Source organism: Haliotis rubra, unplaced genomic scaffold (assembly GCF_003918875.1).
Source record: "Haliotis rubra isolate DU_JTF1 unplaced genomic scaffold, ASM391887v1 Scf328, whole genome shotgun sequence".
NCBI lineage: Eukaryota > Metazoa > Mollusca > Gastropoda > Lepetellida > Haliotidae > Haliotis > Haliotis rubra.
The window spans coordinates 210,145-224,059 of NW_025767000.1; positions in this window are offsets into that span (position 1 = coordinate 210,145).

Below are 13,915 nucleotides of genomic sequence, written 5' to 3' on the forward strand. Positions count from 1 at the left end.
AGCCATTTTCGTTCAAACACCACGGCCACATCATCCACAACAATCCAAATCCCTGGACTGCACCGAATCACCGACCAGACAGTGCGCATTTGGCTATGGAAAGCCAGACTTTTTGCCAGAAGACCAGTTCAACGTCACATCGTTCCCTACATCAACGTCAACGGTTGATCTGTGGAGCATGACAATGCTCGACCTCACGTTGCACGTGTTTGGCAGGTCTTCCTCCAGCAATGTCCAGTTATTACCTTGGCCAACTCGATCACCAGATTTGTCACCCATTGAACATCTATGGGATACTCTTGATCGACGCTTGCGCCAGCGTAATCAGCCCTCTCAGACACTACAAGAACTGCACACAGCACTTCAGCAACAGTCTCAAAACATTCCTCAAGACAACATTCGGCATCTCCTTTCTTCTATGGGTCACCGCTGCCAAGCTGTTATCGATGCTCATGGTGGTCACACTAGATACTGACATTTTACTCTGACCAAGTAGCTTTAATAGCCCTCTGTGGTTTTACCAAATTCTTTCTGGATAATCATGTTTTGGAAATTTGTAAAGTGATGATTTTACTGTGACTGAGCAATGGTGTCATGTTTGAATCAGTTATATGCACTCAGTAAGTTAACTCCAAAACACCATGTCAAGTTTCTTTTTTTGAAGAGTATATAATTCTAAAGAAAGAAATGGATGATTCTATACAATCATAGACACTTCCTTTTGACGATAAAGATAAATCTTGCCGCCCCATTTGCAGAAATTGTTTTTTAATGTCCGTTCTATGACAAAGAATATCCATTTTGTTATGTATGTATGAGTGAGTGAGTTTAATTTTACGCCGCACTCAGCAATATTCCAGCTATATGGCGGCGTGTTAGGTATGGATTGTATATAGTTCACGAACTATAGTAGTTTGCTTGTTTAAGCATCGATCTGCGCAATTGGGATACGATGACATGTGTTAATCAAGTCCGCGAGTCTGACCACCTGATCCCATTAGTCGCATCTTACGACAAGCATGGGTTGCTGAAGAACAATTCCAACTCGGATCTTCACCGGAATAAGCCACATTCGTCAAGGATATTACAACAAATACAAGCAACGGTTGTTTCCATTGATTGTTTGTAATATTTTTGGTAGACACTGATGATAATAATAATAACGCCTATGGTGGCCTTCGCAAACATTTCATTCCAGAAAGTTTTATGTACATCCATATTATCTAAGTTTAATATTCCAATGTCTGACGGTGAAAAATCCTTAATTAGAAATACAGCCATGTTTGTACGTCACGTAATGAACCGCTGCTTGGCCATATTGTTTTCAGTCGACCTTCAGTTGTACCATACGCCGAAGGCCTGAAGTACTGAATAAAGACTGTTTACTCTATATTATACCCGATAGTCATTATGGTTTTCGAAAATAGTATTTTACACCAGTGAAATAAAAGTAACATTTGCCCATGGAGCATATACGTTGTGATATTAATTTGTATTAACTTTTCATGGACTGTTTCTGATAGACTGATATTACAACGACCCCTCATTTCACGCCAATATATTATAGGAATAACCATATGCCAAATGCCGTAAACAAGCAGACAAGAGGTAAATACACATAAGCCAATGCATGGATTTTAGGTCTGTAGCGACTTTCAAAATATGCAGTAGCTTTCAGACTTTCAGGTAACAACACAGTGTCATCATTAAAAATAAGCCTAAATATATTTACAAATTCTGGAATGACATCAGCTCTAACACCGTGTGAGGCTACATTAACAACATATGACTCAACGTCGTTTACAGATAAAGTAAAAGTAATTGTCATGACTGGTCATTTCCTAGTGCCTTAAAGGGACCCTGCATTCTAAATTTCGGCCGGAATGTCGAACGCCTAGTCCACGTGACCAAAGACAATACCCCCAGCAAGCTGACAAGGTAACGATGTCTGTGTTGGTTGACCACTCCTTCCTGAGTTATCATGGCCACTGTAGTAGTAGTTGAAGCGTTCGCTCGTCACGCCGTAGACATGAGGTTCCTACTAAAGGACGGCGACCTGATAGAGATAGAGAGGCTATCAGCCATTAAACTCTCACTTTTGACGTGCTCCGGGTACAGCTGCAAAACTAAACTGACGCACTAGAGAAACTACACTCTTGGCGCTTTGACCACATTTGAAAAAACGTAAATGCCTTAGATAAGATAAGATAATGCTTTATTATCCCGAAGGAAATCAGCTGTACACGGTTAACAATGAAAACACATACAGTACAACAAAAGCTACAGTTACATAAGACCACAAAACACCCATACATATGTTAAATATCACTAAAATACCTAGTAACAACACCCATATATATGTTAAATATCACTAAAATACCTAGCAACAACACCCATACATATGTTAAATATCACTAAAATACCTAGCAACAACGCCCATATATATGTTAAATATTACTAAAATACCTAGTAACAACATCCATATATATGTTAAATATCACTAAAATACCTAGCAACAACGCCCATACATATGTTAAATATTACTAAAATACCTAGCAACAATACCCATACATATGTTAAATATCACTAAAATACCTAGCAACAACGCCCATACAGATGATAAATATCACTAAAATACCTATCAACAACACCCATACATTTGTTAAATATCATTAAAATACCTAGCAACAACACCCATACATATGTCAAATATCACTAAAATACCTAGCAACAACGCCCATACACATGTTAAATATCACTAAAATAACTAGCAACAACGCCCATTCATATGTTAAATATTACTAAAATACCTAGCAACAACGCCCATACATATGTTAAATATCACTAAAATACCTAGCAACAACGCCAATACATATGTTAAATATCATTAAAATACCTAGCAACAACGCCCATACATATGTTAAATATCACTAAAATACCTAGCAACAACGCCCATAAATACGTTAAATATCACTAAAATACCTAGCAACAACACCCATACATATGTTAAATATCACTAAAATACCTAACAACAACACCCATACATATGTCAAATATCACTAAAATACCTAGCAACAACGCCCATACATATGTTAAATATCACTAAAATACCTAGCAACAACGCCCATACATATGTTAAATATCACTAAAATACCTAGCAACAACGCCCATACATATGTTAAATATTACTAAAATACCTAGCAACAACGCCCATACATATGTTAAATATCACTAAAATACCTAGCAACAACGCCCATATATATGTTAAATATCATTAAAATACCTAGCAACAACACACATACATATGTTAAATATCACTAAAATACATAGCAACAACACCCATACATATGTTAAATATCACTAAAATACCTAGCAACAACACCCATACATATGTTAAATATCACTAAAAATACCTAGCAACAACAACGCCCATACATATGTTAAATATCACTAAAATACCTAGCAACAACGCCCATACATATGTTAAAATCATACCTAGCAACAACGCCCACTAAAATACTAAAATACCTAGCAACAACGCCCATACATATGTTAAATATCACTAAAATACCTAGCAACAACACCCATACATATGTTAAATATTACTAAAATACCTAGCAACAACACCCATACATATGTTAAATATCACTAAAATACCTAGCAACAACACCCATACATATGTTAAATATCACTAAAATACCTAGCAACAACGCCCATACATATGTTAAATATCACTAAAATACCTAGCAACAACGTCTAATATATGAGGTAAAGATAAATTAAACCTATAGAGGCGACATTAAAAAATTATGCTGAGGAACATAAGTACTAAAAGTTTATTAATATAACAGTTTGAAACAATTGATAAAGTATTATCAAATGATTAACAAACATTAATTCATTTAAAGATGCTGATGCTTACTGGGATGGAAGAATTTCGAGCCCTGTTTGTTCTGAATATCGACATGCGCAGTCGTTGGCCAGAAGGAAGAAGTTGAAATTCAGGAAATAGGACATGAGTGCTGTCATATAAAATTTTGCGTGCTTTCATTTCAATTTGAGGCTTGTAAATGTGCTTCCTGTTTAACAAGTTTGGAAGGTTTACATATATTTTCAACAGACAGACCCCCATACCAGTACATTGAAAACTAAAATACTTTGAATAACGAAGACGACCTGAAAAGTATAGCCGCTTTAGTCCGTGTTACTGTTCCAGGTGAGCTTAGAATCCATCACTGTGACAAATACTTATATTCCTCAACTCTATGGTTACGTTATCAATGGCAATTGGCAACAGCTCACTTTTACTTTTCCGAAAATCAATAACCAGTGTTTTAATTGCTACTTGCAAGTGACAAACATTATGTACTGTTTGCCAAAACACCACAGTTGCGACGTTGCCTAGGCCTGGCGTACCTAGTCCAAAGTAGACGATTCAAGTTTATGAGATGTCCACAGCACGCTGTCGTCTCATCACTGTGTTTCTGCTGCTGAATCAACGTTGTTAATGCTGATGACGTCAATGTGAGCATCAGGTTACGCAGATGAAGAATGCGCAGGTGATTATCTTGCGGGGTGGTCACCTTCCATTTCTGGGACTTTGTTTTGTTGTTGTTTTGGGGTTTGGTGTGGTTTTGGTGGATTTCTTCATAATCTCATTACACGTCAGCCTACATTTCACGGAGAGTGGTCATCTCACTGCGTGTACCACCCGCTTGTAAGATGAGCCCAATAAGTGATTAAATAATTAATATATCTCCAGTAAATCAATTCTTCATATGGCAATGTTAACACACCTGGCTGATTTATATGTTACATAGTTGTTTGTTTTTTATAGTTTTACACAGCTTGAATTCAACAGTATCCCGGGTATATGACGGGTATCCTTAACAAATCGAACCTGGACCAGCGACACCAGTGACGTCCAATGCTGTCGGTGTACGATGACGCGCAATCAACTACGTCGACGAGCAAGAATGAGTGAGTTTTAGTTTTACGCCGCACTCAGCAATATTCCAGCTATATGGAGGCGGTCTGTAAATAATCGAGTCTGGACCAGACAATCCAGTGATCAACAGCATGAGCATCGATCTGCGCAATTGGGAACCGATTACATGTGTCAACCATGTAAGCGAGCCTGACCACCCGATCCCGTTAGTCGCCTCTTACGTTAGTCGACGAACAAGAAACAAGTGCGAGTGAGTGAGTGTGTTTAGTTTTACACCGCTTTTAGCAATATTCCAGCAATCACGATGGATACCAGAAATGGGCTTCACACATTGTACCCATGTTGGGAATCGAACCCGGGTGACGAGAGAACGCTTTAACTACTAGGCTACCCCAGGACCATCGGATCCACCATCGGATCCATTTCTAGGATATCTCCAAACAAACAGGATCAGCCAGTTCTAACCCCGAAACCCCACTGGCTTCCTTCGTCCGTTGGAAATATATCGCTTAAGATTTCTTATGCACCTTGACATGAGTCTTTGTATTAATGACAAAGCTTTCTGTTCATTTAATGACATTGATTTACCAAGAAGAGAAGAAACATCGATCACTGCCGATACATGATATGTTTCACGAAAGCACATGACAGAAATTAACACACCAGTATTTCTCCCTTTCCATGACAACAGATTCATAATACATTTTACAATCCTTTTAAATCCTCACAGTTGTCAGCGCCATAAACCGATTACATTTGTCACCATCTGTCGCCTTGCGACCACTAGAGGGCGTCTGTTCGCCGGACTCCTGCTGGACATGTTGTCTTGGAGTCTCCATTACTGGAGGCGATACTGGAACTAAGCTTCCCTTGAAACTGGAGCACACTCAGCGCTGTTGTTGATAATATATGAGCAAAGAGAATCTAGGGTACGACCCAGGTAACAAGGTACAAAATAATTATAAAACACATCATTGATTACGAAACATGGTTGATGGATGCCGTCCTTCCTTACGGAGGCCGCCATTGGCCATCTTCAAATACAGCTGTCTCAGATAATATTATTCATTTTTTGGGTGAGCGAGTTTAGTTTAACGAGGTTTTAAGCAATATTCTAGCAATATCACTGCCTGGGACACCTGGAATGGGCTACACACACTGTACCCATCTGGGGAATCGACCCCGGGCATTCGGCTTGACGAGCGAACGCTTTAACCACTAGGCTACCACCGCCCCTATTTATTATCTAATGAAAGATCTGTTTACGCCCTTCTGATATAGACTATTTAATTAATCTGCTTTAATATCAATCACGGTCTGTGTTATATTCACACTGGGAATATGTGCCTTATATTGCATGCAACTACTTCAGATCAGGAACATTTTGCTCCTTATTGTCGACTTAATAACCATTCAATAATTGTTGATTGAATTCCACTTACTTTTCCCCAGATGCCTGTTTTTAAGAATAATATTTTCAGCAATATATTTTCAAACAGTCTGGTATTTTATTATACTTTTTCTGTTAAAATTCAGTAGAAGTTCATAACATTGTGTTTTTTTCTAAGATGCGTCACTAAAAGATGAAAGGCGCTGACAGTACTTTATCAGACAGAACGAACTGTATTTCTTAAATAACAGTTAGCTAGGGAATATATCCTGTCAAATGTAAGCAGTGGTGTGGAAATTACTTTATTTAGATGCTTCTGGAGCCAAACGTTAACGAAATCAGAAAAGCAATGGACAATCCTGCATTGTAGAACTAGTGACTGTAAAAATGGGCAAGCGCATGCTTCTCTCATCTCACATTGCATTAAAACCAGTGGTGATATGAACATATGTTTTAACCTTCTATTAGAAGACAAGGCCTAAACCCATTCACTCACTGCAGTGTACTTCCATTGTCATTACCTTGAAGTTATTTGTATTGATTTGTAATTCCAGTTAACTTAATTATTTAATTGTTAATTCATAATATTCATTTCTTTCTTATTTATTGTAACATATGTTATATTTGGGATTACACTTTCTTAGTAAAGTACAGATTCTAGTACTTTTTGGGGGTTGAGTCCCATCCGGGATTCGAACCCACACTCTCATCAGAGTCCGAATCGCCAGCACACTCTAGAGTTGTGTGCTGGCGATTAGGTGCCCGACTCTGAGGGTGTGGGTTCGAATCCCGGATGGAATCTGTACTTTACTAAGAACATATGTTACATTTGACCACTTTCTAAAATACCATTGTGTATTTTATTATTTATTGGTTTCACACCGAATCTCTTGTGTACACATTTCTGTATTTATTTATTGTTTCAATTTGAAAATCGAGATTACCTTTATTCTACCCTTAATACTCATACACTATGACTATACATATCTGTCATAAATTTGAATTGTAATATATTATTTATATTAAAAAATTGTAAAATGTCTTGTGTTTTGATAAGACAAACGAATATTCCACCAGAAAGGATTTTTAGGGTCAAGCAAACATATAAAAACAACACTGATCGTTTCCTAAGATTGAGACACTGCGATGTTGTGCAAGAACCGATATGTGAATGTGTCATTAAATGGTCACAATTAGTTAAATAATACTGATTTTCGATCCCAATGTCGGTTTCACCAGTCATTGTTGTTGGCCGTGCAATGATTAGCTAAATTGTTTTGTAAGCTATTGTAAGCAAAGTTTGTATGATTAGATCGTAAAGATTCACTTGAACTTTAAAAACTTCATGTGTATCCAATTATTCTTCATAGATTTCATAGTCATTGTGATTTAAGTGATGGCGAATATTTAGGTTAACTTGTATACATAGCAATTCAGAAATGTAGAATAATTAAAAACGACTTATTTGCAAATAAGACCTGTTTGGTGAGCAGATTCATCATTTATAAATTAAATGTGCGTAAAATATCCTCTGTATATTTCATTTTTTAAAGTATCTTCGGTAAGCATACTTAAAAGCGTGCCCCTCTCTGAGAGAGCGAGGGTGATTAGTTTCACGCCGCTTTTAGCAATATTCCAGCAATATTACGGCGGTGGACACCAGAAATGGGCTTCACACACTGTACCCATGAGGAGAATCGAACCCGGGTTTTCGGCGTAACAAGCGAACGCTTTAACCACTAGGCTAACCCGCCGCTCCTGCGATTAAAAACTGTTACTTTAGTTGTATCTTCATGCAATGCGGATAACCACAGAAGTGATTCACAATGATCTCAGTAGCTGAGTTGGCTAAAAGCCGATTTGTCCATAGAACCTTGAACCATCCATCACTATGTCTCTTCACTGAAACCTGTCGAGTGTCTTGCCGAAAGCAGCGTGAATCGTCACGAACAAGCTGAAAATAGAGACAGCGAAAAGGTTTCACTGCCTGTTCATTTCCTATGCTCTTCCAATATTACCGAAGATGGTTTTTACGATTGCCATTACGAGTGTATTCTAATCAGTTACTGTCTTATGTATCTATTTGATAATATTAATAATTAGGGCTCCTGGCCTCTAGGCAGGAGACCTATTGCAATCGTTCGGATTATTATTATTATTATTTATTATTCCGCCTATTTTTGTACCAAACATAACTCCTAAACCAATGCCCCGAATCGCAAAAAATCACACAGATGCGCACCGAGGTGTAGATACTCCCCTTAAAAATCTCTAGGCTCTAGGCCCAATAGCAAAGGGGACATAATTCAAAATTAATTCCAAACTTTCAAAGTTTGACAGCAAATATATCAAGAACTAATTGTTCCAACACTTCCACTTTTCAGCGGTTTTCTGAGTAGTTTGCTCCCAAAATGTGCAAATTCTGCCAGTATGATAGATGATGTCTTGGTGATTCCAGAACACTAATTGTTTTGACCGCAGAACCAAGTACAACTGAGATACAGCCTTTTAAAGAGGGAACTATTTCTTCTCCGGAACTTCTTAAAAGGTACATCACCCCCGTGACACCGGGGGCTGTATTTGGAAGATCCGCTCGCCTGTCAAAAACGTGTTCTGGTTCCGCTTTGGACGATGATTTCTAGCCCTCAGATACAATACATAGAACTAAAGCCCCCATCGTTGCCCGCAACTATATTTCGATAATACATTTGATTATAAGCTGGACAACAGAATTAACTCAAACAGGTTTGCTTAAATGATTTCAGAAAATTGCTGGGTTCTGTGTCAGAGCTTTCAAGCTTCAATATGAATCTCAGATTGAAACAAATAGTTTGATGTTGCGCTTTCAGTTCCACGTTTATACATCATTCAGACTCCAGGTAACATCCGTTCGTTTCCGGAGCAACCCTTTCGAAAGGGAGACTGACTCGGTTCGCTTCGTGATCATAGCATGTTATTACTAATCTGTGTAGCATCTGTGCTGATGGTTTAGTTGTAGTTACAGCTCTACTGAGTAGGCATACTCCTAGGTGCTGATGGTTTAGTTGTAGTCACAGCTCTACTGAGTAGGCATACTTCTAGGTGCTGATGGTGTACTTGTGGTTACAGCTCTACTGAGTAGGCCTACTTCTAGGTGCTAATGGTTTAGTTGTAGTTACAGCTCTACTGAGTAGGCATACTCCTAGGTGCTGATGGTTTAGTTGTAGTTACAGCTCTACTGAGTAGGCATACTCCTAGGTGCTGATGGTTTAGTTGTAGTTACAGCTCTACTGAGTAGGCATACTTCTAGTTGCTGATGGTGTACTTGTGGTTACAGCTCTACTGAGTAGGCCTACTTCTAGGTGCTGATGGTGTACTTGCAGTTACAGCTCTACTGAGTAGGCATACTGCTAGGTGCTGATGGTTTAGTTGTAGTTACAGCTCTACTGAGTAGGCATACTCCTAGGTGCTGATGGTCTACTTGTGGTAACATCTCTACTGAGTAGGCCTTCTTCTAGTTGCTGATGGTTTAGTTGTAGTTAGAGCTCTACTGAGTAGGCATACTCCTAGGTGCTGATGGTGTACTTGCAGTTACAGCTCTACTGAGTAGGCCTACTTCTAGGTGCTGATGGTGTTCTTGTAGTTACAGCTCTATTGAGTAGGCCTACTTCTAGGTGCTGATGGTGTCCTTGCGGTTAAAGCTCTACTGAGTAGGCATACTGCTAGGTGCTGATGGTTTAGTTGTAGTTACAGCTCTACTGAGTAGACATACTCCAAGGTGCTGATGGTGTACTTGTAGTTACAGCTCTATTGAGTAGGCCTACTTCTAGGCGCTGATGGTGTACTTGCGGTTAAAGCTCTACTGAGTAGGCATACTGCTAGGTGCTGATGGTTTAGTTGTAGTTACAGCTCTACTGAGTAGACATACTCCTAGGTGCTGATGGTGTACTTGCAGTTACAGCTCTACTGAGTAGGCATACACCTAGGTGCTGGTGGTGTACAAGCAGGTACATCTCTACTGAGTAGGCATACTCCTAGGTGCTGGTGGTGTACTTGTAGTTACAGCTCTACTGAGTGGGTATACTCCTAGGTGCTGACGGTGTACAAGCAGGTACAGCTCTACTGAATAGACATACTCCTAGGTGCTGGTGGTGTACAAGCAGGTACAGCTCTACTGAGTAGACATACTCCTAGGTACTGATGGTGTGCAAGCAGGTACATCTCTACTGAGTAGACATACTTCAAGTTGCTGATGGTGTACTTGCAGTTCCAGCTCTACAGGAGTACACATACTCCTAGTTGTGTTCCTGCTGCTACATACCAATGGGAGTAGACACTGGCGCTTGTATTAGTTTGTTCTTGCTGTTACATCCCAACAGCAGACACAGGTGCTTGTATCAGTCGTGTTCTTGTTGTTACATCCCAACAGTAGACACAGGTGCTTGTATCAGTCGTGTTCTTGCTGTTACATCCCAACAGTAGACACAGGTGCTTGTATCAGTCGTGTTCCTGCTGTTACTTCCAAACAGTAGACACAGGTGTTTGTATCAGTTTGTTCTTGCTGTTACATCTCAACAGTGGACACAGGTGCTTGTATCAGTTTTGGTCTTGCTGTTACATCCCAACAGTAGACACAGGTGTTTGTATCAGTCGTGTTCTTGCTGTTAGATCCCAACAGTAGACACAGGTGATGGTGTCAATGATATACGGTGGAGTCAGCACAGGCTGTGTTCATAACTTAATCTTTAATGAGCAACGGCTAATGTTTCTCACCAATGGCCAGTTCAATATGCATTAAAAATGTTTTGTGAAAAATGTTTTCAATATGTTTTCTTGTTGCTGCTATTGTAAAATATACTCACAGTGAGTATAGTAAATTCCAACAGTCAGATGAATGTTAGTTGAAAATTGGTCCATCCATTCATAATAAAAGCCTCAAATAGTGTGAGTATTGAACAGAAGCCGTCCAAAAGTTTTCACCTAATGTTTACCCCCAATAGTTACCAGCTAATGTTTACCCCCAATAGTTTCCAGCTAATGTTTACCCCCCAATAGTTTTCAGCTAATGTTCTCCCCCAATAGTTACCAGCTAATGTTTACCCCCCAATAGTTACCAGCTAATGTTTACCCTCAATAGTTACCAGCTAATGTTTACCCCCAATAGTTACCAGCTAATGTTTACCCCCAATAGTTACCAGCTAATGTTTACCCCCCAATAGTTTCCAGCTAATGTTTACCCCCCAATAGTTTTCAGCTAATGTTCTCCCCCAATAGTTTCAGCTAATGTTCACCCTCCAATAGTTTCCAGCTAATGTTCACCCTCCAATAGTTACCAGCTAATGTTCTCCCCCAATAGTTACCAGCTAATGTTTACCCCCAATAGTTACCAGCTAATGTTTACCCCCCAATAGTTTCCAGCTAATGTTTACCCCCCAATAGTTACCAGCTAATGTTCTCCCCCAATAGTTTCAGCTAATGTTCACCCTCCAATAGTTTACAGCTAATGTTCTCCCCCAATAGTTACCAGCTAAGGTTTACCCCCCAATAGTTTTCAGCTAATGTTCTCCCCCAATAGTTTCAGCTAATGTTCACCCTCCAATAGTTTACAGCTAATGTTCTCCCCTAATAGTTACCAGCTAATGTTTACCCCCCAATAGTTTTCAGCTAATGTTCTCCCCCAATAGTTTCAGCTAATGTTCTCACTCCAATAGTTTTCAACTAATGTTCTCCCCCAATAGTTTCCAGCTAATATTCACACTCCAATAGTTTTCAACTAAAGTTTATCTTCCAATAGTTTCCAGCTAATGTTCACACTCCAATAGTTTCCAATTCAACTGAAGTTTATCTTCCAATAGTTTCCAACTAATGTTTACCCCTCAATAGTTTCCAGCTAATGTTTACCCCCCAATAGTTTCCAGCTAATGTTCACCCTTCAATAGTTTCCAGCTAATGTTCACCCCAATAGTTTCAAGCTAATGTTCACCCCAATAGTTTCCAGCTAATGTTCACCCCAATAGTTTCAGCTAATGTTCACCCCAATAGTTTCCAGTTAATGTTCACACTCCAATAGTTTTCAACTAATGTTCACACTCCAATAGTTTTCAACTAAAGTTTACCCCCCAATAGTTTTCAACTAATGTTCACACTCCAATAGTTTTCAACTAATGTTCTCCCCCAATAGTTTCCAGCTAATGTTCACACTCCAATAGTTTTCAACTAAAGTTTATCTTCCAATAGTTTCCAGCTAATGTTCACACTCCAATAGTTTCCAATTCAGCTGAAGTTTATCTTCCAATAGTTTCCAACTAATGTTTACCCCTCAATAGTTTCCAGCTAATGTTTACCCCCCAATAGTTTCCAGCTAATGTTTACCCCCCAATAGTTTCCAGCTAATGTTCACCCTTCAATAGTTTCCAGCTAATGTTCACCCCAATAGTTTCAAGCTAATGTTCACCCCAATAGTTTCCAGCTAATGTTCACCCCAATAGTTTCAGCTAATGTTCACCCCAATAGTTTCCAGTTAATGTTCACACTCCAATAGTTTTCAACTAATGTTCACACTCCAATAGTTTTCAACTAAAGTTTACCCCCCAATAGTTTTCAACTAATGTTCACACTCCAATAGTTTTCAACTAAAGTTTACCCCCCAATAGTTTTCAACTAATGTTCACCCCAATAGTTTCCAGCTAATGTTCACCCCAATAGTTTCAGCTAATGTTCACCCCAATAGTTTCCAGTTAATGTTCACACTCCAATAGTTTTCAACTAATGTTCACACTCCAATAGTTTTCAACTAAAGTTTACCCCCCAATAGTTTTCAACTAATGTTCACACTCCAATAGTTTTCAACTAATGTTCTCCCCCAATAGTTTCCAGCTAATGTTCACACTCCAATAGTTTTCAACTAAAGTTTATCTTCCAATAGTTTCCAGCTAATGTTCACACTCCAATAGTTTCCAATTCAACTGAAGTTTATCTTCCAATAGTTTCCAACTAATGTTTACCCCTCAATAGTTTCCAGCTAATGTTTACCCCCCAATAGTTTCCAGCTAATGTTTACCCCCCAATAGTTTCCAGCTAATGTTCACCCTTCAATAGTTTCCAGCTAATGTTCACCCCAATAGTTTCAAGCTAATGTTCACCCCAATAGTTTCCAGCTAATGTTCACCCCAATAGTTTCAGCTAATGTTCACCCCAATAGTTTCCAGTTAATGTTCACACTCCAATAGTTTTCAACTAATGTTCACACTCCAATAGTTTTCAACTAAAGTTTACCCCCCAATAGTTTTCAACTAATGTTCACACTCCAATAGTTTTCAACTAAAGTTTACCCCCCAATAGTTTTCAACTAATGTTCACCCCAATAGTTTCAAGCTAATGTTCACCCCAATAGTTTCTAGCTAATGTTCGCCCCAATAGTTTCCAGCTAATGTTCACCCCAATAGTTTCCAGCTAATGTTCACCCCAATAGTTTTCAACTAAAGTTTATCTTCCAACTGTTTGATGGTTGGTTGGTTGTTGTTAGCGCCACACTCAGCAATATTCCAGCTATATGGCGGCGGTCTGTAAATAATCGAGTCTGGACCAGACAATCCAGT